At 37.6% G+C, this 25,605-nt stretch overlaps 1 protein-coding gene across 2 annotated transcripts in view; it reads left to right on the forward strand.

Moving 5' to 3' along the window:
• Positions 1-25,605, forward strand: part of Efhc2 (EF-hand domain containing 2) — a 200,448-nt gene that overhangs the window by 120,024 nt on the left and 54,819 nt on the right. The window lies entirely within an intron of this gene.

The raw sequence follows: 25,605 nt of genomic DNA on the forward strand, positions 1-25,605 counted from the left end.
ACCAAAATCAGTTCCTGATTATCAGAGAAAAGGTCATGTGCATAATACAGTGTCTTTGTATGTTCACATGCATCTGCATTTTGAAAGATAGAAGATAGGCAGGCATCGATGGCTTTGTCTGAATGTCCCTCAAGTTTCCCATCATGTTATATACAACAATAGTGAGATGAAGTAACAGAAGAAATAATGATCAATGTTTTCTCAAAGGTAAAATCAAATTCTGTGACTTCCTAGTAGCTGACCTAGGCAAATTCCTAAGTAGCAGAAACACAGGGAAGAAATTCATTTTCACGGTCTACTACAAGTGATATTTTTTGCTTGAAAACCAAGTGAACAGAACATTGAGGAGAAGGTAAATTAAACTGTGGATGGAGAACTTTCACTTTTGGCTGAGATTTTGGGCTGCAGTTAGGAGTACTCACTAATAGCTATGTATTATATTGGGCTTGATGCAGTCAAGGTGTATGCTGGGAAAAGAGGGTAGGAGCTCAGATGGTTATGGCAATGAGAACTTTCCAAATGTGTGTTTACAGTTGCCTGTGGCATCACTACATGATAGCCTGGACCCTCACATTTTCCAGGAATTCATTTGTCATTGTAATAGAGGTCTTTTGTTGGCTTCAGTGTGTTCTTTCAAGAGGAGCTGGCAGAGGATATATTTTTATTGTTTAGAATTGCCAAAGTTCTGGGATCAATATGAATTTGTGGTTATCTGTTATTCTGCATCATTATATACCCATGTTGGTAGTGTTCTGGAATAGATGGAAATGGAAAGATTATAAATAAAAAAGGCGAACTAATGAGAAGCACTGGAGGAGAAAACAAGAAATTTCCATCAGAAGTGAAGGGGGGGTTTGCTTTATTACTTTGTGTCCTTTTCAAAAAGCATCGGTTCTCCCAGTACTCTCACAGAGACTATTGGAAATATTTTCCTGAGTTCAGGGGGCCTTTAGGGAAGTACTTTGTCCAGGAAGGATCTCCAAGGAAGAGAAATTGGTCTGCAAAAGGAGATCTCACTTTTATTGTGGATATGATAAAGGCACACTACACTGATTGGAAGAATGCCCATCAGGCACTGTGGGCTTACAGAAAAAACAACAACAAAAAAAAAAACCAAGCAAACAAACAAATGCAAATAGCCTTTTCATCGCAGAAGTTTTATAGCATGAAAACCAGCTCAGGTTACCATTGAACTCAAAGACTCCTCCAAGTGGCTTGCCTTGACTGGGATTTGAGTGATGGGTCTGTTTATATTTTCATGCTAACTTTTTCTCTAGCCCCATTGGTTGACTTTCAGTTTTTCAAACACATAAAGCTCTTCTCTGTTTCCAAGCCTTTACATGCAGTTCTGTCTGCCTGTGGAAGGGCCTTACTACTATTCTTTTCAGGGAAAATTCTAGGACTCTTTATTACCAGAGTATTTGTTTTTGTCTGACAAGCCTAAGAAAATACCCACTGTTATTCCTGGACCTTGTTTTATATTTCTTCACAAAATATATAACAAGATTTGTAATTGTTTTACTATGAGACTTGTTTACTTGGAGGAGTGATGTTGATGATGATGTTGATGATGATGATGATGATGATGATGATGATGGTGTGTGTGTGTGTGTGTGTGTGTGTGTGTGTGTATGTGTACTTGGGTATGATTCTTCTAGATGATCTTGTGTACTACAGTATCTCTGGGCTTCTAGTGCTAAACTGGATGGAGATGCAGACCCTGAATGAAATGAGCCACATGGAATGTTCCTAGATGCTCTAATTTGGAGGTTTTACTGCATGGTCTGTATTAGAAATTTTTCTATTGCAACAACCAAATGCACAATGCTGAATAATACATGAAAAAAAAAGAAATTTGTTTAGCTCCCAGTTTTAGAGGCTCAAGGTCATAGTCCCTGTATCAGCTCTAGTCTGGTGAAGACCTTGTTATGGTAGAGGGCATTTTGGTGGGAATTCATATAAGACAGTGGAGAAGCTGGTCTTCATTTAAGAAACAATACCTTTAAAAGAGCTTGTGAGAAATCCATGAGAACCATATTTATTTCTTGCCCTTAGTGACCTAACCACCTCCTTTCAAGCCTTATCTCTTAAAGATTCTTACTACCTCTCATGTCACTGCACTTGTAAAAGAATCAAATTTTCAACATGGAAAAAATGTCATCCAAACCAAGGCAGATTCCAAATTAGAGTATGGAATGGTCACCAAGATGTTCTGGTCCTTGTTACATCTTCAGGTTTGATGCATCTTAGCTACTTATACCATTTGAGTTTGGTCACAGTCTGTTGCTTGTTTACCCTTTTATTTCTAAGTTGTTAGCATAATTTTTTAGAAGACACAATTTACTGTGCACTTACTGTTGGCTAATAGGTATGCAGAAATGTTAAAAATTGACTTTGCATTGGGAAGCTCCTGATATTTACTTTTCTTCCTCCACGGTCCTACCAAGGACAATAGATGTTTACTGAATAATTTTTGCATTCTTTTTATTGGATATTTTATGTAATTACATTTCAAATGTTATCCCCTCTCCCCCCTCTCCCATACCCCCTCCCCCTCCTTCTATGGGGATGTTCCCACTCCCACTCCATCCCCAACTCTAACATCAACACCCTGGCATTACCATACATTGGGGAAACAAACCTTCACAGAACCAAGGGCTTCTCCTCCTATTGATGCCAGACAATGCCATCCTCTGCTATGTATGAAACTGGAGCCATAGGTCCCTCCATTTATACTCAGTGGTTGGTGGTTTAGTCTCTGGAAGGTTTGGGGGTTCTGATATGTTAATATTATTGTTCTTCCTATGGGGTTGCAAACCTCTTCAGCTCCTTCAGTTCTTTCTCTAACTCCTCCATTGGGTTCTTCGTGCTCAGTCTAATGGTTAACTGTAAGTATCCTCATCTGTATCAATGAGGCTCTATCAGAGTAATTTAATGAATGATTTCATTTCTCTAGCAACATTAAGTCTCAGGCTCATAGAAGACAAATAAATAACTGATTCCTTTGCATCATGGAAGGGCCATCTGTCTCTGGCTTATTGAAGATAAGGAAAGCTGCTTTTAAAAGCAATCTCCTTGTACCTCCTCTTATATCCATACTTTGGTTTCTTAGGCACTTTTTACACTCTGACATTCTGAAACTCTTCCATTGTAGGTTTACAATGAATTTGTCAAACGTTCCCTTCTCTGGTTAATGCATAGAAATGATAGAACATGATAAAATCTTGTAGGCTTTGCTTCTGTGTTCATCGTACTCTGGCATAGAGAGACCTACCTGCTACCTGCTATGTGCCTGGGATTGTAGGGCTCATACCTCTTAGATTGTCCAAGCTCCATAGCTTCTTCCCTTGGGTTCAGGAGCTAAGAAACTGCACCCTGCACCCCGGTTGATTGTAGACTCAGTTGGAGACCTCCTTGAGAATTTGTGATGTAATAAATGTGATGTAATATGAAGACAGGTCAGAAAGTCATGGGCAACAGCTATCATTTTTAAAAGTTTTTAGATTTAGTTTACATCATGTATATGTCTGTATGTATCTATGTGCATGAATTTATGTGTGTTTGGTGCCCCAGGTGGTCAGAAAAAGGTATCTCACCCCTTGGCACCATAGTTACAGGTAATTTTTAGGTGCCTTATAGGTTCTGGGAACTGAACCTGAGTCCTGTGCAAGAGTTCTCAGTGATCATAGCTGCTGGATCATCTCTTCAGCCCTATGGTTCCTTCTTTTCTTTTTTAATTCAAGCAGTGGACATTTTTGTTTTACCCTGTGGAAATCACCTAGTCTATATCTACCTTGGATCTGTTTCTCTGTGACTTTTTATTCTCTGAGAGATTCACCTCTAAGAGCTATTGATTGTTGAGAGAGAGAGAGAGAGAGAGAGAGAGAGAGAGAGAGAGAGAGAGAGAGAGAGAGAGAGAATGAGCACAGAAGACAGAAGGCCTTTCTCAGAGGTAGAGCTGATATCAGCAGGAAGTAGGACCAGGTTTAGATTTCTTAGATAGGATTTCATGTACTTGGGAACACAGGTACAGTGAACCTTTCCAGAGTGACATCAAGATTTCCAGCATGGGTGGCAGTAGTAGTGAGAACTCTGTACCAGTGAAGATACAGATCATTTCTCCTGGTCAACTCTCTGAACCTTATGCTAGCCATCAGAAATGGCACCTGAATCTTTGTAACTGCATTTTTGATACTGTGTATGCTACTGCTTTCTCACTAATTAGGTATAAAGCTCTCAAAGTACAGGATCCATGCCAGTTTCTTCTGTTTCTTTCCTACATCCCTTTATTGAGCATAGTAAGTTATTACACAGCTCTTCTTTGGACTCCTTTTATTAATTGAAAGGCCAGTATTTCTTTTGTGAACATTGTATAATAAATTCCTTCTAAGACTTAGAGCCTTACGTAAATGTTCTCACTTATAAAAGTGAAATTTATCCTGAGAGAGATTGTATGCTATAAATAGACCAGAGTGCTGATTTGGGAGTTGGCATACCCAGATTCAAACCTAAGCTTTTCCATTTACAAACTTGGTGGCTTTGAGTATATTGCTGAACAATTTTTCATCTATAGAATATGTATAACAATATCTACTACATAGAACTGTTGTGATTAGTGATAGGTTTTTTACTGTTTGTAAAGTTCTTATTGTAGCACACTGACTATTGTATGGTGGTTACTCAACAAAGTGAAAACCTTCATTCTCATAATTGTAACCTGGTCTCATGGTAATGGCTCTAATCTACAAACTGTATAATGTTTTCAGTATTTCAGTAAACTGTACTTTTCCTCATGACGGTCTCACTCAAACATTCTTAAGTGAGGTTGAAATGGAAGCCTTCAAAGTCTTGAGCCCATGAAGGTAGAAAAATAAAGAACATCATAATTTGTGGATATAGGCTAGGAACATTATTATCATCTACTCTTTAGTGTTTTTTACTTCAAGGAAATAGAATGTGAATGTACTTTGAACAATGTAATTATTTCATCCCGCTTTTCTAAGACAGTTGTCTCTCCCTTTTTGCACTTTTGCTCTATCTTTATTTGAACTAGTTTGATTACATTAGCCATGGTTTCTTTCATTGTTTGGTATTGCTGTATGTGTGTGTTATATTTAAATGGTGTGTGTGTGTGTGTGTGTGTGTGTGTGTGTGTGTGTGTGCACTTGTGTGTCCAAATGCCAGAAGAGGACATTGGATGCCATCCTCTGTGATTTGGGATTCCTTGTCTTTTTTGAGAGAGAATTTTTTTTAATGAAGCTATAGCCAGGGTGTAGAACAGTAAGTCCCAAGATTCCTCTGGTCTCCACCCGCAACAACACTGAAGTTATAGGCATGGGAGCAGCCACATCTGGCTTTTTTTATGGACCCTGGGAATTTAAACTCAGGTCCTCCTACATGCACAGCAAGCATTCTGATACACTGAGCTATTACTTTCCCCCCTTTTGAGAAATGGTCTTTCTGTGGAGCTCAGGGTAGCTTGGGCTTCATGATTTTTCTGCCTCATACCCCTCACCTACCAAGTGCCATGAATAGAGGCATATGTCACTGGGAACATTTACTTGCTATTGGTTTTTTTTTTTTATTGTGAACTGATACCTTTTAAGGAAGCCACTAGTCTGTGCATGTAAACATGAGCTGTTTTGGATCAGGTAGTTTGTCTTTAATTTATAACATAGTTTTTGAGATGGGAGCCTAGACATGCGTTTTTGAAAATGAGATTTCAAACCTCCCTGAACACATTATATATATGTGTTAAGTTTTTTTAATTGAATTCTGTCATTGTCTGATGGTATTGTATTGGGGAGGGCTTAGCTTTATAAACTACTTGTCTTTGGTCAGTTAAGCAGAAAAAGAGTCTGTGAAAACGATCCTGGATAATTCACAATATCTTTGGAAGGGCTAGACAAACAAGCTTTCAGCTAAATTTTAGGAACAGTGCCCAGCACCAAGCTGTAGAACTTGTCTGATGAGAAAATGATCTCTGTTACTAATGACACCACCGACAAGTCGTTGCTTCACTTTGTATTTCTGCCAAGAAGTGGATTTTTACCACACTATTTTTACTACCTTGAGTCCTTTGTCAATCTGGTTAATCGGCCCCTTCTGATACCAAATGTGGCTTGCCTGAACTGGTTTCTCATGTTACTCTCTTCTGAGGCAAATATTTTGTAAGCTTCTTGATTGGTGGAATGTGGGTCACCTGCATGCTTCTAACTGCTCAGGATGCTGAAAAACTGAGCTCTGATTCCCATGTTGCCTGTGACAGAAAATATAATGTGGGAATTTCCCTAAATGAAAGATTAATTAAAAGGATATCCTTTGTCCAAAGTTTTAGTTGGATGAATAAATTCTGGAGATCCATTGTATAGCATGGTGACTATAATGAATCGTAATTTATTATACACTTGGAAACTGCTGAGATTTTAAATATTCTTACTCCCCGCCACACACGTATGCACACATGTACACACAGGTAACTGTAAGTTAGTTGATGATTAATTAGCTACATTTAAATAATTTCAAATTATACATTATATACATTTTATTTCCAGTTATACTTTATAGGTGGATGAATGCAAAACTATATAGAAGACATTTACTCATTGCCACACATACTGTAAAGATTGCAAAATCCAAGAAAACATGAGCCAAACTGGCAATGCAAATATATGTTAATATTAGGGACTAAACTAGATTTAGCAAACCAACCAAAAGACCTTGTTTCATTGCTTGAGAATTCTGTTTTGACACATTAAATAGGATACAAATATTTTACCTATGCTTGACTACTTTTGCAATGTTTGAGAACCTTAGTTTAAATTATCTTAAATGATGGTATTAAAGCTCAAAGATTGAAAGCTAGCAATTATTTTGGTTGGTGTTGACTTTTTTTCTTGCTTTGTTTAATGCTTTAAAAGTAGGCGATTAGACATCAAAACCCATGTATCTCTCTACCTGTTGTGAAATAGACATTATACAGTAATCAGTAGTAGCTTAGTGCTACCTGTTCACCTTAGACTTGGTTGAATTTTAGTTTTGTGATGTCACACATGAACACAGTATATTTTTCTTTTGTCCATCTAATTATACACTTACAGGTTATTATCCTTTGGAGACCAGATCATACTATGCAGCCCTGACTGGCATAGGACTAGCTCTGTAGGCCAGGGTGGCCTTCAATTCAGAGATTTTCCTACTTCTGCCTCCAAGTGCTAGAATTAAAGGTGTATATCATCATATCCAGCAAAGACAAATTTTTAAATTGCATGAAAATAAATGCCTAATATTCAGGCAAGTAACTAAATATAAGAATATAATACACAAAACAGTAGCTTTACTTTTTGTCAGCTATAATAAACTAGGGAATGGTCTCGGAAAATGCTATTTATTATAGCAATAAAAGTTATGAAATCTTACGAATGCATTGGACCAAAAATAAGCAAGACCAAGAGAAATACAATTTTTAAGCTTTATGCTATCTCTATGATAATATTGTAATGATTCTATTCTGTTTAGATTAATCTATAAATTTAAAGCAGTTCTAATCAGAATTACAAAGTAAGTCTTTATTGTTGCTGTTGTTAAGTTTGATTTCATTTCTCAGGATTAGGGAGAAGAAATTGGCTTATTGGTTAGGAAAATAAAGTATTAAGAATAGCAAAAAAGTTGATGAGAATATTAAAGTATAGATATTAGGAGATTATATAATTTACAGATATTTTAAAACATAGCTTTCTAGCAGAGGCATAAACTGAGTACCAAGGAAATAGAGTACCAAGATAGTAAAAGATTCACATTTAATCTCTTAAACATTGAATAGGACGAATATTTCAAATCAATGGGGAAAAGGGTTAGCAGTAGAAATTTTGATGACAATTCATTAGAAACCATAACTTTTATTTTGTAATTGGGGACAACTTCTAAAAATCAAAAGAGAAAAGATTTAAAAAGATTAACTGCCAGACATGTGTGTGTGTGTGTGTGTGTGTGTGTGTGTGTGTGTGTGAGAGAGAGAGAGAGAGAGAGAGAGAGAGAGAGAGAGAGAGAGAGAAAGAAAGAGAGAGAGACGGTTCTGCTGCTGTGGGAAAATATGGAGGCTCCCTCAGAAGATTAGTACAAAATTACTATATGATCTAACAGCTCTGCTTGGGGTGTTTGCCTTAAAGAGCTGGAAGCGAAATGTCAGAGATCTTTACTTACTTGTCTTTGAATCTGTGCTCTTCACGATAGATAGGAAAAGCATGGGATGTAGCATGAACATTCAAAAGAATAGTATCCCTCCTGCAGAAAAGAAAATTCTAAAATGCTATAAAAGGCAGGGACCTTGAGGACATTATGATAATTGAAATAAGTCTGTCATAAGTTGACAAATTACACCTCTGCCAAGAGCCTAAGAGGCTCCTTAGAGACAAGCGGGTGGCTGCCGGGGGCTGGAGACTGGGAAGGCACAGTCCAACCTCAAAGAACAGTGTTTTTCAGATGAAAAAGATTCTGAAGGTGGTGGGAGATGCTGGCTGAGTAACAACTGTCACCTCACTGCACGCTTACCGTAGGTAAGGAAGTAAAACGTGGGGCTGTGGTGATGGTAGCTGTGGAGAGCATTGGCTGCTCTCTGGAGGAGTCAGGTTTGATTCCCAGCACCCGCATGACTGGTCTTAACTGTCTGTAACTCCTGTTCCGGGGAATCAAATACCTACTCTGGCCTCCTCAGGCACCAGGCACGCAAGTGGTGCACAGGCAGGCAAAACATTCACGTACATGAAACTAACTAAATCTAAGATCAATTTTCCCAAAAGACAATGTAATCTCATATGCGTTCTTTCATGTGCATTTTAACACAATTAAAAAAATCATAGCAGAAGAGAGAGCACTGGGCCAGGCTTGGCCAGTGTGTTACATGTCACCATTACATCTCTACTGTGTGTCACGACGTGCTGACCGTAATTTATTTATTCGTCTGTCTGTCTGTCTGTCTGTCTGTCTGTCTGTCTATCGATCTTTGTACTTAGTGTTTTTGAGACAGTTTCTTACTCTGTAGGCCTGGCTGTCTTGAAAGTCTATAGGCCAGGCTGGCCTGGGACTCAGAGATGCTGCTGCCTCTGCTGCTCAGTGCTGGGATGAAAATGTGCACCACCACGCCCAGTGTATGCCTTAGGCGAGGTTCAGACAGCAAAAGAGGCAAGGCTGGTGTTCTCCACTGTGGCTGAGGACACTGAGTTTTCTGCAACATCATCCTAACGTTACAATGTTCCAGAGGCTTCCCTCACAGAACCACTCAAGTACTAACCTGTCTTTTAAAAACTGAGTGCACGCTTGGTTGGGGGAAGGAGGGAGCTGGTTTCCCACCTTCCTGAGGCTGGGCTCTGTTAACCGGAGAGTTCAGTCTGCCTTGCTATATTACAAAGCTCAGCCTCCCCCACGCCCATCAGTCTCATAGTTCTTTGAGCACCTAAGTCTCTTCCTAAAAGAGGCAGATGCTTAGCTCTCTGTAAATGATCTCAATTGATATAATCAACCATAAATGCTGGCGAAATGAGGGCTTCGAACAGGGGGCAGGAAGTGTTTGCCGCCCCCAGGACCATGTTGGGTGGCCCACAACCACCTCAAAGTCCAGTTGCAGAGTCTGATGCCTCCAGTCTCCTAGGCACCTGCATCTGATTGGGAGTTCATGACTGGCTTCCACTACACAGTGAGTTGGAGGCTAACCTGTGGTACATGAGACTCCATGTCAATAAAATAAAAGGAAGGAAGTACACATCAGCAAGCATATGGGAGGTAGAAGCAGGAGGATAGTGGACTCAGGGTTAACCTGGGCTACATGGTGTTTTCAAAGTCAATGTAGTTCATGCCTGTAACCCCTGTGCGTGGGGATCACTGTGAGTTAAAGCCCACATTCTTACAATAATGAGACTCTTTCACATGGAGAGATATACTCTCACTTTAAACCAGGATCTGCATTTTTAACTTTGTTCATTTTTTACATTTGTTTTTGTGTGTATGTGTGAGTGTGCATTCACACATGTATATATATGCCACTGCCTGCACATAGAAGTCAGAGGACAACGTGAGCAAATCCGTTTTCTCCTTCCATCCTGTAGGTCCTAGGAAACTAACTCAAGCTGTCAGGCTTGGCAACAAGCCCCTTTTCCCTCTGAGCCATCTTGGAGGCCCTTAACTTTGCTTTGAAAGCTTGTTCAGAACACAGAATGAGTGTTTGAGTATTGCTGGAAAGTATTCTCAGGCCACAGGTGTGTGATAAAGTCATACACAGACATATACAGGCGTGTGTGCGCACACACACTAAGAAAGAATGAAATGAAAGAAAGAAATAAGAAATGTAGGATGATGTCATTATGCTGCAAGATAGGTCGAGCATAAGGCAAAGCCTCTCATTGGATGAGAAGGAAGGGGGGTGGGGAGTCAAGCAAGGAGGGAGGAGGGAGATCAAGATGGAGTCTATGGAAGAGGATGGTTCAGATTTAGGTGAACGAGATCGATTTTATCTTGTCTAGGTGGGCGGTTTATATCATTTTCAACTGGCAGTGAATTTATTGTGTGACTGTATTTAACATACAAATCTAATTGCTAAATTACAAAAAAAAAGATTAACTGCCAGACGTGTGTGTGTGTGTGTGTGTGTGTGTGTGTGTGTGTGTGTGTGTGTGAGAGAGAGAGAGAGAGAGAGAGAGAGAGAGAGAGAGACAAGAGATGAACAGAGAAAATATTTATAAATTGTATAAGAACCATAACATTAATATCCAGGGCTTATTAAAAAAGAAAAAAAATACTCTCTAAACCCAAGAGATAAAAACAGATCAAAGACAAGAAGGGGCAATTCAGAAAAGAAACAGTAGCCTTTAAACCTATGCAAATGTGGCCAATGCTGATACAAGATGAAAAAAAAACTGATATCCCACCGAAGTTGTCATTGTTATCGTTTTAAGATTTTTTTAAGATGAGGTCTTGCTATATAGCCCAGACTGGCTTTGGCTCTTTGGCTCCAATGAACCTCCCACCTCAACATTTCAAGTGTTTGGAACTCAGGTTCTGGAACCACTGTTTCCAGATTATTCCTACCATTTAAAATAATTTATTTTGCTAACTCCAGATAGGTATGCTGGTGAGCAAATGTTCTAACATTTGGAGTGTAAGTTAATTCATCATTGTGGAGGGTAATTAGCAGTATCTGTCTGATATTTGGAAACTTTTACCCAGTACTTAGATTTTTGGAAATTTTTCATTCATAGCATTTGACAAGTGAATGGACACTGGATTTACAGTATTGTGTATACACATGTGCTTATATTTATGTAGATAAACATGAATTTACTTGTAGCAAACTATGATAACAAATGAAAAATCAGAATGTCAATTATAAACAGGTACAGTCTATGGGATTTGTATTTCTTAGTCATTAAAAAGAGTGATGCAGAGTAGATATGTACATCTGAAGAAATGATCAGTATTCCAGGGTTGGTTAAATAAAGCTATAGTAGGAAACAGTTCTATAATGTTAGGGAATTAAACCAGCAGGAGTTTACTTCTTGTTTACAGGTACCAGAAAAAAAAAACTAGTGATAGATGCTGACAGATGCTCTGGGCAAAAGTCAAAGTTTTCAGAGTCACAGACATGATTTTCTGGTCAATATTCTCTTTTGATTATGGATTAGAGTCAGATAGTTTTAAATTGTTTAAAGTTCTTATACTACAGGACATAGGGGGCTCTTTTTGCTTTTAAAATATCAGCTCAATATTCTTACAGCTAGCCTCTATATCAGTATCATCATAAGTTTGAACTACCTTGAAATCTTACTTCTTATATGAATCAAACTTCAATATGAATGAGTTCTAGGTCACAAAAAAGAATGTAGTTTTGCCCCTATTTTTTATGTCTTATATATTAGTTCAACCAAAATATAGATAAATTATATCTATATAAAATAGATATAAATAAAATAAAGATAGATTATTTTTATTTATAAGCATGATTATACAATTCTAGAGATTCAAAATTAAATTTTCAGATAGGATGCTTTTTTTTTTTGGTTTTTAAATTCTTATCAGATTAACCCCCAAATCTGACCTATTACTTTTTCAATGAAATATTTTTGAAGATGTTCACATATCTCTACATTTAAACATTTTCCTGTATATCAATTTCTTTTCTTTTGGTTTATGTAAAAAAAAGGGTTTCTCTCTGTACTCCTGGCTGTCCTGGAACTCACTTTGTAGACAAGGCTGGCCTAAAACTCAGATTCTCCTGCTTCTGCCTTCTAAGTGCTGGGATTAAAGGCAAGTACCACCTAGTTTTTCCCATAAACCTTAATTTATTTTATTATTTACTCCTATTAGTTATTTTATGTAAAAATATGGCATTTTATATTCATACATTTATGTAATGATTAAATTCATTCCCATTCCCTTCTTTCTAGTTCCTAACCTATCTCTCCCTTTTGTCTACCAACTTCATGTATGTGCTTCCTCCCACTTTCTATTCTCTACTCTTTCTCTCCCCTCCCCCTCTTTTAGACTCACTGAGTCCATTTAGCATTACCTACTTATTCATGGCCATGTGACCATCTACTGTAGCATGGGTAGCCTTTCAGGACCTGCATCCCCAAAGGAAATTCAATCTCCCTCACCCAGCAACCATCAATTGCCAAATGCTCTTAATCTAAGAGTGAGACTTCATGAGCTCCTCCATGATCCATCCTGGGAGGTTGACTGTCTTGATCTTGTGCATGCAGTCCTGGCTGATGTTAGCTCATGTGTGCAATCTGTGCTATCATGTCTGGCAAATACTGTTTTGCTGTAGATGTCTATTCCTCCTGGCTCTTATATTTTTGTCCCCTTCTCTGCAATGATCCCTTATACTTGAGGGAAGAGAATGTTATATTAGATGTCCCATTTAGACACCAGTACTCCACAGTCTTCTATTCCCTGCATGTTGACCTTTTATTCTCTGCATGAGTTTTCGTCTTAATTGCTTCTCTGATGATGGATGAGGGATTCCCTAATCTATGGATATAAAGATAAGACTTTAGGAGGCAGCTTATCACTATATCTGTTTATCTTAATTCCTGTTAATTTTGGTATAAATGAGCCTTTTCCTTAAATAATTCTGCATGCTTTTCATTTATTTACATAATTTTCTTTTGATGCAAAATTTATATTTGGTGAAACATATAAAATTAAGTATATATTTATTGAGTTTGACATGTGTGTATATCTGTAACTGCTCAACATCCTCTTAAGAAATAAAGAATTATCATTATCCCAGAAATTTCTACATGTCTCATCCCAGTCCATCTCAGTCCATATATCTCACTCAGGAAGCATCCACTGTTCTGATATTTTCTCTTTAGATTTTTTTCTGTTATAGAATTTTATATAAATGGAAATATAAAATATATACTTTTTGTAGCTTATTTCATTCAGCATGACATTTTGCTTTCATTTTTATACTATTTGGTATATCAACTTTTAAAAATCATTACTTTTTATGTGTGTATATGAGTGTATATGTCAGTAAGAGGAAAACTTATAGGAGTTGCTTCTTTCCTTTCATCATGTGAGCTCCAAGGATTGAACTTCAGTTCTCAGGCTTAGTGGCAAGCGTCTGTTAGTAATGATTTTGCTTTGTTTAATTTTTTTATTTTACAAAAACAAACCTTCCAGACAGTCAGGCATGATGATGTGTGATTGTAATACCAACTCTTGGGAGTGGGGGAGAGGGATCAAAAGTTCAAGGCCACCTATAGGCTACATGCTGAGTTTTAGGCCAGCCTAGGATATATGAGACCGTTCTCAAAAATTTAGTAACAACAGTAGCAACAACAAACAATTAACCATTTCAGACCTTTTGGAAAAATGATTGAATTCTTAGTTTTTGTTGCCAAGTCCAAATTGTTGATTTTTTTGCAGTATTGTTAAAATTTCTTCTGCATTCTTGAAATCTCTAAGATATTCTCCTATAAAAATATCTGAATATTAATAGTCAGATAATTCAGAGTATTATTAATATCTGAATATGAATCAAATAATATCCTTGATTTCAGCTTTCACTTCAAAAATGCTTTTAGGTTTATTTACTTTATTATTTTATGTATATGAGTGCTTTGCCTTCATGTATGTATGTATAGCATGTGCATACCTAGTGCTTGAGGATGGTAGAAGAGGGCATTCAATTTCCTGGGACTGGAGTTATAAGTGGTTATAAGATGTCTGAAGGGGTATGAATTGAATCTTAATCCTCTGCAAGAACAACAAGTGCTCTTAACCAATCACTGAACCAGCTTAAAGTCAGAGTTGACTTTTTTTCATAATACTTTTATTGATTATTTGGGAATTTCACAACATGAGCCCTGCTCATACTCACTTCCCAGTTCTCTCCCAGATCCATATCCTTTTGACCAACCCCCAAAAAGAAGAAAAATTCAATTTGTGTTGTCTATATAATCATTGGAGTAGTCACACTCTCAGTGCCCAGCCCCTTAAAGCAAACTGAGTCTTTCCCTACCCGTTGTTATAAAATTATAAGAAATGATGCTGTCTTTTACCGCACAATAGGTCCAGGTCCGGCACCATAGGGCACCAAGATATCTGGTAGTTACCTTTATCTTGGTCAGTGAAACTTCTCACCTGCTTTTCTCTATCACATATCACACTGGCTTCTTTCTGAGCCTGGCAACAATCTATCTACCCATCTAGCTCCCAAGACAGGTTGCCACCATGCCAAAAATATACATCCCAATTCCATGGCGCCCTAGTGTCTCCAGCCACCACACACTCTCTTGAACTTAAATTGCCACATGAAAGAACATACAACACAATAACCTCTGATCTAATTGATAATATATAATTGCCCATCTATACATACAAAGCCGTGTATACATCCATCCCTTAAGAATATTCATAACAACCTGTAAATGTGCAGAGAGGAATCTTAACATCCACCTCCATGTTCTCTCGGCTGCCTCTCCTTCTGGTTCCAGTCTCCTCCTCTTCCCAAAACTTTTCTCCTGCCCATCCTTCCTTCTCATCCAAAGACAGGCCTCATTCTATCTTGTACCTGCCTTCTCCTGCGTAACGACATCATCCTACACCTACCCCCAGCTCTGCCTGAAGCTATCCATTGTGGAGACCTGCACTTCATCATCCTTACCATAATTCTTGAGTTCTCTTCTATGACTTTCTATTTAGGCTGTTACTGGGGAGATTACCAATCCTTTGGAACTGTTGTAGTATAAATGTTTCTCTTAGGACTGGACTACACAACTCTTCATTTTGATTGGTTGTAGTTTTCTGAAATGGTTTCCATCAGTTGCAAGGAAAAATTCCTTGAGGAAAGATGAGGACTATATCTATCTTTAAATACAATGAAAACTATGACAAATATTTTGTATGTTGTCAGGGATTATGCTGGTTTAGTAAAGTGGTAGTTGTAGGTTCTCCAAGATCTATGACTTTAATTCATTAGCTAAGTTTTCAGTACAAGGAGTGATTTCTCTCTTACTGAGGTAGCCTGAAGTCCAATAAGGGAGCTGCTGGTTACTATGGAGGCATGCATGCCACACTATTGTATTATTAAGGTTATCATGCCACATTGATCATTGTTGTGGTTCATAGGCATCATAGGGCTGTTGAGTGGTTCCCTCTTTAGGAAGCTTGCATGGCACCTGCTGATGCCATGAAAGCTAGCCCTTAGAGAGGAGTTATTCAGGCCACTGCTCAGGAACTACTAGGTTCTACTTCTGAAGTGCATAGTATCTTTAGCAATAGGAACTTACCGTCCACCTCTGGGGAGAAACCAAGGGCAATTGGTACAGTCTATATTAATGAGTCATGATGATATGTAGCAAAGGAATTTTCTTTCAAGACATTTGGCTGTCAATTTCATAAACACTATTTCTATGTTTTTTAAAGGTTAATTGAATTTTGATGGCTTGGGTTGAATTTGTGTATTTGAGGACAGAATTTGAGTCACTATGAAATAGAAACTTGTGATTATGAATATAGTATATATGTTATATAATATTTTAGTTTTGCTGCTATTATAATTTTATTTAAAATTTGGGTTTTCTAGTTGAGGTTTTTGCTTGTGTGTTCAAATGCTATTGATTTTAAAATATTGGTCTTTATCTTCTTTTTTGAGTTCATGGATTCTGTAGTTTATTTTAGATGCTAATTTGAGACATAGTGTAAAATATATGCCTCTTTCTAATCCTTATGCATTATTTCCTATTATATTGGCTAGTGTCTTCAATGCAACACTTAAGAATATTTTCCTAACTTTACAGGAACACAGACAATGTTTCATTACTGAGTGCTTGCCTTGTATGAATTTTTGGTAGATACAGATTTTATGTCAGATTTTCATATATTTGCAGATAAAGACAGGCCTGTATTTCTTGTTTTCTTATACAGTTTTGCTTCCTTCTAATGACAATGCTTTGTAATAGCTTGGTAAAGTCAGTTTCAGAATATCTATTCTAGGTTTCTTAGAGCAGTTTGTAAAAGTTAGGTATTTGCCAGTTCTTTGAAGGTTTATCGAAAGCCTGTCAAACCATATGGTATTCCCTTTTATCAGAGGGTAGATTACCTAATGATTCACTCTGTGAGTGGGTTACATCTTACTTCAGCTTTCTATTTCTTCTTGAGAGTATTTGGGAAATTATGTAGCTTTCAGAAGCATCTATTTGTTACAGTTATCTTTTAAACTCTTTTACTGTTGATATGTGCTTCTTGTTTTTAAATCAATTTTAAACTTATATTCTTTAAAATGTTGTTCTTTATTTCATTCATTCCTACTGTTGTTGTTATCATTATTATTATTATAGCCTAAGTCCTTATACTCTTTTCTTTCTTTTCTTATTTACATAATTATTTTTTAAATCTTTTATCTCAGAATAGTGAGTAATTTTTTTTCAGGGATTTGTTGTTGTTACTTTTTCTAAGACAAGGGCTCACTCTTAGTCCAGGCTGGTTTGGAATTCACTGTGTAAACTAGGCTATCCTTAGACTTGTTGTGAATCCCCTGCCTCAGTCTTCAGGGTGTTGAGATCATAGATATGTGCCATCACACACAGATTTGGGTTTTTGTATTTACTGATTTTTAATGTTTTCTAAGAATCCACTTAAGATTTTAATTTCCCTTTTAAGTACTCCATTAGCATCTATACACTGAACATTTGTCATAAATATTCTCTAGTACCTTGGTCAGTTAATGAAAGAGAATTTTGTACTTTCTAAATGTGTATGAGATTTGCTTTTAGTTCTTGATTTCCCTTTTATGATATTTAGTTTGAAAACATGTTTTTTATGATATTCATCATATTTATCAAAAGTCCTTATTTTCTGAAATGCATTTCTTTTTCTCTTTTTATCTTTGAGTAATTCTGAATTTACAGTTCTTTTGCTTTGACTTTTTGAAGATTCTGCTGTACCATCTTCCTGCATCATGACTGGTTCATATAAATGCTTCATTGTTGCCATTTGACCTCTTTTGTCTGGTTGCCATTTTTATGTCTTTAGCTTTCTGTGGTTTAATTAGAATATATCTTGGGCCTATTTTTACATTCAATTTTTATATTTTTGAGACATGGTCTTATGTGTAACTCTACATATAGAGTGCTGGCTTGATACTATTTTTTTTTCTCTTTTTTTGGAGCTGGGAACTGAACCCAGGGCCTTGCGCTTGCTAGGCAAGCGTTCTACCACTGTGCTAAATCCCCAACCCCTTGATACTATTTTTATTGGGTATTTTATTTATTTATATTTCAAATGTTATCTTCTTTCTGGGTTTCCCCTTTGGAAATCCCCTATCCTATGTTCCTCCCCCTGCTTCTATGAGGGTACTCACCCACCTACCACCCACTCCCACCTCACTGCCCTGAAATTCTCCTACACTGGGGCATGAGCCTTCACAGGACCAAGGGCCTCCCCTCCCATCGATGCCAGATAAGGCCATCCTCTGCTACATATGCAGCTGGAGCCATGGGTCCCTCCATCTGTACTATTTGGTTGGTGGTTTAGTCCTTGGGAGCTTCGGGGATTCTGGTTGGTTGATATTGTCATTCTTCTTATGGGGTAGCAAACTCCTTCAGCTCCTTCAGTCTTTCTCAAACTCCTCCTTTAGGGACCCAGTTCTCAGTTCAATGTTTTGCTGATAGCATTCACCTCTGTATTTGTAAGGCTCTGGCAGAGCCTCTCAGAAGAAAGCTATATCAGGCTTTTGTCAGCAAGCGCTTCTTGGCATCAGCAATATTGTCTGGGTTTGGTGTCTGTATATGGGATGGATCCCTGGGTGGGACAGTCTTTGGATGGCTTTTCTTTTAGTCTCTGCTACACAGTTTGTCCCCATATTTCCTTTAGACAGGAGCAATTTTAGGTAACCCCATCCCTCAATCTGGGGCCTTGCCTAACCTCTGGATATGGTCTCTACAGGTCCTCCCTCCCCTTTGTTGGGCATTTCAGCTAACCTCATCCCCTTTGGGTACTGGGAGCCTCTTGCTTTCCTGGTATCTGGGACTTTCTAGTGGCTACCCCCAGTTCCCATGCCCCATTGCTACGTACCTCTGTTCAAATTCCTGACCCTCTGGGCCATCCCCATTTCCTCCTATACCTGATCCTTACTTCCTTTTCCCCTCCCCCTCTTCTCTTCTTCCTAAGTACTTCCCATCCTCTACCTTCTGTGAGTATTTTGTTATCCTTCTAAGAAGGACTTAAGCATCCACCCTTTGGTCTTCCTTCTTCTTTGAGCTTCATGTGGTCTGTGGATTGTATCATGGGTATTCTGAACTTTTGGGCTAATATCCACTTATCAGTGAGGGCATACCATGTGTTTGCTTTTGTGACTGGGTTACTTCACTCAGGATAATATTTTCTAGTTTCATCTATTTGCCTAAGAATTTAATGTAGTCATTGTTTTAATAGCACATTTCCTGTATCTATTCCACTGTTGAAGGGCATCTGGGTTCTTTCCAGCTTCTAGCTATTATAAGTAAGGCTGCTATGAACATAGTGGAGCATGTGTCCTTCTTATATGTTGGAGCATCTTTTGGGTATATGCCCAGAAGTAGTATAGCTGGGTCGTCAGGTAGTACTATGTCCAATTTTCTGAAGAACTGCCAGACCGATTTCCAAAATGTTTGTACCAGCTTGCAATCTGACCAGCAATGGAGAAGTGTTCCTCTTTCTCCACATTCTCACCAGCATCTGCTCTCACCTGAGTTTTTGGTCTTAGTCATTCTGCCTGATGTGAGGTGGAATCTCAGGGTTATTTTGATTTGCATTTCCCTGATGACTAAGGATGTTGAACATTTCTTTTGGTGCTTCTCAGTCATTCAACATTCCTCAGCTGTGAATTCTTTGTTTAGCTCTGAACACCATTTTTAATAGGGTTATTGGACACTTTCAGTCTAACTTCTTGAGTTCTTTGTATACATTGTGTATTAGCTCTCTATCAGATGTAGGATTGATAAAGACCTTTTCCTAATCTCTTGGTTGTCGTTTTGTCTTAATAGCATTGTCCTTCGCCTTACAGAAGCTTTGCAATTTAATAAGGTCCTATTTCTCAATTCTTGATCTTAGAGCATACACCATTGGTGTTCTGTTCAGGAAATTTTCCCCAGTGCCCATGTGTTCGAGGCACTTCCCCATTTTTCTTCTAATAGTTTGAGTATATTTGGTTTTATGTGGAAGTCTTTGATCCACTTGGACTTGAACAAGAAGATAAGAATGGATTGATTAATCCATGTCATATATCCCTTCAAAGAGCTTCTCTCTTTTATTTTCTGACTTGCTTCTCCAGCTGTCACTCTTTCATCATTGCTTTAACTTCTCTGTGTCCATGTGTTTATTCATATACTTTTCCCTTCTGTGCTACACTCCTGGTGAATTCTTGAAATCTTTCATGTAGTTCCCCGTTTCAGTGGCTGTGCTTTCTCGGTCTTTAAGTGTAATTCACTCTGTCATCTGTCTCTTGTCCACCTGCTGTCATCACAGGCTAGGAATGTTTCTGGTCTGTTGCATGACACTTTACACAGTTTTTTCTCCTTTTTTTTGAGTTTTCATTTTACATTTGTGAGCATTTTTCCTGCACGTGTGTCTGTGCACAACATGTGTACAGTGCTCAAGGATGCCTGAAGACATCACATCCTCTGGAACTGGGGTGCTGGGAACCAAACCAGGATCACGTAAAAAAGCAGCATGTACTTTTCAAGCACTGGGCCATCCTTCTGTTACTTCATTCTTTCTGCATGTTTTTTCTGTCTCATATTTTCAATAAGTTTAAGAGCATAGTGTTAGGGGTACTGCTGACTTTCCTTCTTTTGGCCCCCACTTCTGGATCCTAACTATGCTCTTGTATCTGCTGACTCTTACTCATGAAGGTTTGTTGCCTTTTATAAGCTCATCTGAAACTACTTTATTCTTCCACTGGGGTGGTCTTGTTGCTTGGGTTAGCTCTACAAGAGAAATTCTTAAAAGCCTTTTATTTTGAACTATGTAGATTCACAGAAATGTTTCCAAAATACTGTAGAGAACTTCCATGTACCCTTTCCCAAACTTCCCCTAATATTAACATCTTAAATGACATAATTATCAAAACAAGGAAATTAACTTTCTGATAGTACTATAAACCAAAATCCTTATTTGAAAATCACTGCACCCCCATGCCCCCAACTGAAGTCCTTTTTTCCCTTTCTGTTCCAAGATCCTTTCCAGGGTCCCACTCTGTATTTAGTCATTGTTTATTCTTAGGATTCTGCCGGCTGTAACAACTATCCAGCCTTTCCTTGTTTTATTTTTATGACACTATGCTGCATGACACTATTCCTGGGGAGATGTGAATTACTGTCTACTCATCCCAGACAGCAAACCAACACCAGACAAAAATTTAGATAGACCACTGAAGCCAAAGCTTTATTGGGTTACTTATAGGAATACATGGGTAGGGGTCTAGTTATAGGAGCAGAAATGACTCACAGAAAGCTGTATTACCAAAGTACACTCAGCACTGGGGACAGCTCATGAAAGTTGGAAGCCTGGTGTGCCTTACAAAACCTGTTGATAGTTCATTTACTTTGAACCTCTTCCAAGCAACTCAGCTCTTCTCTGCTCCTTCCAGGAAGCTTGGGTTACTAAGTGTCTTTCAGCAGTCTTTACTGAATAGGGACTCTGGTCAGTGTCAGGGCCTTCCTGAAGTAATTTTGGTTGTTTACTTCCTGAGCTTAAGGAGTTTTCCTACAGGATGGATTGTTTCACCTCCTTAGGTCAGGATTTATCTCCTTGTAAACATTCTGTGTTAATGAGCTTCCCTCTAAGATGAAAGGTTTTAAATTTGGAAGAAACTGCTACATAGCGCCTTGACCCTAATGTTGCTCAATTTAGAGTAGAGTATTTTCCTATGGTTAGACTGAGATTAAACCACATAAATGAAGTTTTCTCATTTTCAGTATGTCAAAGAGTTCCTGGTATCAATCAATGAGTATCTTAACTACTGGTGATATTGATCACTTGAGTAAGGTATTGTCTGCCAAATTTCTTCATTGTAAAATGACCATCTTTCTTATCATTCTCTTTGTGGCTAATAAATACCTCAAGACATCTACTTGGAAACTATACAAATCTCATATATCCTCAAAAACACCAAATTTTTGTATCCAGAAGGAGAATTTTCAAAGTGGCTTTGCTTTTGCCTCTCTAACCTTACGTATACACTGGTTAGATTTCAACTTAATTTTGTTATTACTTTATTGTCATGGAGTATTACTCAATAGTGTTTAAGAACAAATTAATACTCCAAATTCTGAATATCCAAAATAATGGCTTAGAGTTCTAGCAGATTGTGTATTTTTGTACATATATATTATATAAAAGCTATATGCTTGAATGAGTGTGTGTGTGTGTGTGTGTATTTTACATGCACAGACTTAGCCAAAAATACTCCACTCTTAGCCTTATAGACCAGTGAGTACAGCTTACTAATACTTCTATGCCATATTTGACTGCAATTGTAATCCTTTGTAGTACTAGATTTCCACACAGATTCCATATGTAGAGGTTAAGAATTTTATTCTCCATGCCTAAAGGCCTTTTCTTACATGCCTGAGTGACTATTGAGACAGAAGCTCTTATATTTAGGGGTTTGGCTCGACATCTGGCCCTAGCTGCTACTTGTTAAGTTGCTCATTTTCTTCTCTGGCTATCAAATCCCTTTTTCCTTTAATGCCTACGGTGATTCCTGTTTTCTTTCAAACTCAACTATGAGTTTGATTGCTGCCTATTCTATAATTTTTCTAAACACAATCTCTAATACTCTCTAAAATTACATCTGAGAATATACTGACTAGACACATTATTCTTAGGTTTTAGCATATTATTATTAGCATGGATGCTAAAGTGGAATTAGTAGTGATCATATAGACCTAGTTAAAATGAGTTCCCCTATTTAAAAGTCATAATCATTCTCAGGCCATTTTCTTTCTCTTTAAAAAAGACTTCATTTTTATCAACTTGGGTTTTATGGGATGGCAGGAAAAATACTTGGCATGTTAGAATAAATAAACCATATAACATTGTACCAAAACAGATAGTGTTTTTCTTGTTTCTAAAGAGTGGAAAAAGGATCAGCTCTTTTGCTATGCTGTACATGGACATATACATTTATATTATGTTTATTTCTTTTTTCCATGATTATGTTCTTGTGGGAGTGGGTAAATCATTAACAGTGTAATTACTACTTTATCCAGCAGTACAACATTGTAGTGGTCTGTTTTCTAAATGAAATGTCTGTGATTTAAAAGCAAGGGAGCTATGTGACCACATAGTTGCTAGCAAATGACCCTGTTAGTGCCACCCATGCTCCTTCTTTAATTGGAGTCCAACTTATGCTTTAAAAGATTGAAACAGTAAGCAAAGGCTAATTGTAGTTCCTCAGACAGAGAATTTTGATGTAAAATAGAGGGTATAAAATAAGAGGCTATTTAGAGCAGGAGGGCCACCTTAGGGCAGGATCTGCTTGGCCACCTTATATGCAAGTTATGTTTTGCAGTGAAAGGTACTGGGTAGGCATGCTTCAATAGTGTTGTATTGAACCATGGATGTTTATGAGTTATGCATAGTAAATCTCCTAGTGGGTGAGAGGTTCAGAGTTGAGTGTACTCTCCTTGAGAGGTTTCAGTTTATCTGTGGTCTTAGACTACTTGTTTGGGGCTTCAAGTCTTTTTTTTCCACAGTATTTTGGAGTGGGTATCTCTCTGGTGGTACAGTATGAATTGTTTTCACTCACTTAATATGTGCAATTCTATTTGTATATGTGTATATGCATTTGCATGTACAGGTATGTGTGTTTATGTATGATATAAACATGTAAATATGCTGATGTACATTGTCTGTGTGTGTCCATTTGGAAAGCTCAGTAGGGCATTGTTTCTTTTTGTCTTACTGCCTTTAGACAGTCTCTCACTGAACCTGAAGGTTATTATTTTGGCAGTTTATTCTATTAACTCTACTACTGACACTTATAAAAGTAGCTAGTTGTAGCTGATAGTTATAAGTATAACTAATTCTTTACTATATGACAAACACTGTAGAATGCTTATACATATTAGTGTATATTCATTCTATATAGCACTCTAACAAAACTGGTATAGTATAACCTATTTTGAGGCTAAGAAGACAGAAAGTTTAGGGTGCTAGCCACCATCACATTCAGTTATAAACCTTGAATTTGTAATTGCAGTTTAACAATTGCATCATATGCTGAAGTTTAGATCATTCTAGCTAATGTTCTTATTTGTAGTGCCTTAGATTCTCCATCTGTGAAATGAAAGGTTACTGAACCCATTATTCGAATTAACGTATATGTGAAGTACCAAGCTATTGGTTTTGTTCACTTTTCCTTTCCATTGGTCACATGGAAGTTACACTGTAGATGTAGAAAGCAGAAGATCTCTGCTTGTTACCATTTAGCTTATGTCTGTGTTTCCTAAGAGGCTGCTGTTTAAAATGGGGCTAGGAATTTTACAACTGCTTAAGTATATACCCCTTCCACTTTTCTTGTTATTGTATTGATTTTTAAATTTATTTGTATTTTGCCTTTTTTGAGATACTTATTTATTTTTATTTTATGTGTATATTATGAATATTTACATGTACCTATGTAGGAATGTACCATGTGCATGCCTGGTACCCATGGAAGCCAAAAGAAGGTTCTCTTTAGAAGTAGTTATTGATGGTTGTAAGCCACTTTGTGGGTGCTAAGAACTGAATGCAAGTCCTCTACAACAACAGCTAGTGCTTTTAACTATTGTGCCATTTCTGCAGCTCTTATTTTGCTTTGTTTTAAAATTAATGTGTTACAAGTAAGTAGGCAGTTTTATATCATAAAACAGATACATAAGTAATGAAAATAAAATGGGATGGAGTGATGACTCAAGGGTTAAGAACACTTGATGCTCATGCAGAGGACTCAGGTTCTATTCCGAGTACCCACATAACAGCATAATAGCAGTCTATAGTTACAGACTCATGTCTGTAACTAATATAACTAATGGACCCAACTAATGTAACTTTGCTTCATATGGGGATCTAATACGCTTCTGGCCTTCACAAGCACAAAGCATGCACATGGTGTACCTACCAGCATACAGATAAAATACTCATATCCATAAAATGAGATGAAATGAAATAGAAAGATTCTTATAACAATTTTAAAGAAATATGAATGAAACTAGGAAACAACAATGGATTCAGAAATGGACTGGTGCACAGAGTGTATACACTCTAAAAATCACTGTTGCTAGTTGCCAGTGAGCCATAGCTTGGGCTCTGAGCATCTTAGGTAGTAATGTGAAATAGGAGACTGAGAGTACTTACATGATACCTGAGGTTTCTGAAGCAACAATAAGTGGCTGAGGATAAAGAATTCTAATGCAGGATTAAAGCAAAACATTCTCCTCAGAGCACTCAAAGAGATAGATGGTATACTAGTGGTTATTTTAATAGCTTGCCTGCTAGATATGTAAGGATGTGCTCCTATTGGCTATTTCTTATCACTTTGAAAAAAAACCAAAGGCTTCTTAGAAGAATTCTCCTCAATCAAAGCAGTTCTGCTAGAAGCAGCATGTGTCATAACCCAGTCTCTCAATTCCCTGAGGTTGAAGAATGCAGAGTAGGGGTGTGGTAGAATGAATCAAGCAGTCATAGCCACAATTCCAATGTGTAACAAATGATCTCAAAGCATCAGTGTTGTGCCAGATATGTGTTCTCTTAGCGTACAGGTCTTTGGGTTGGCTGGGTGTCCGTTGGTTCGAATTGGGCCCAGCTAATGTCACTTTGTTTCATATGGTCCTAATGTATGAGAACCAACTGCAAGATTATATGAGACCAAAGAAAAAGAACGACTTATCCAGGATTGCCAAGTGCAATTTATTGGGGGACTTGGATACAGGAAGATGTCTTATGCAGCAGCATGATAGGTAGATCCCTGCATTATGACTTAGTAGAAGGGGGCTTAAATAAATGGCCAGGACAAAAGTGACTTCATACAAACCAGAATGTACCTGGTTTATCTCAAGCTCGTGTCTCAGATGTCAGGCA

This window comes from Rattus norvegicus, chromosome X (assembly GCF_021556685.1).
Source record: "Rattus norvegicus strain SHRSP/BbbUtx chromosome X, alternate assembly SHRSP_T2T, whole genome shotgun sequence".
Lineage (NCBI taxonomy): Eukaryota > Metazoa > Chordata > Mammalia > Rodentia > Muridae > Rattus > Rattus norvegicus.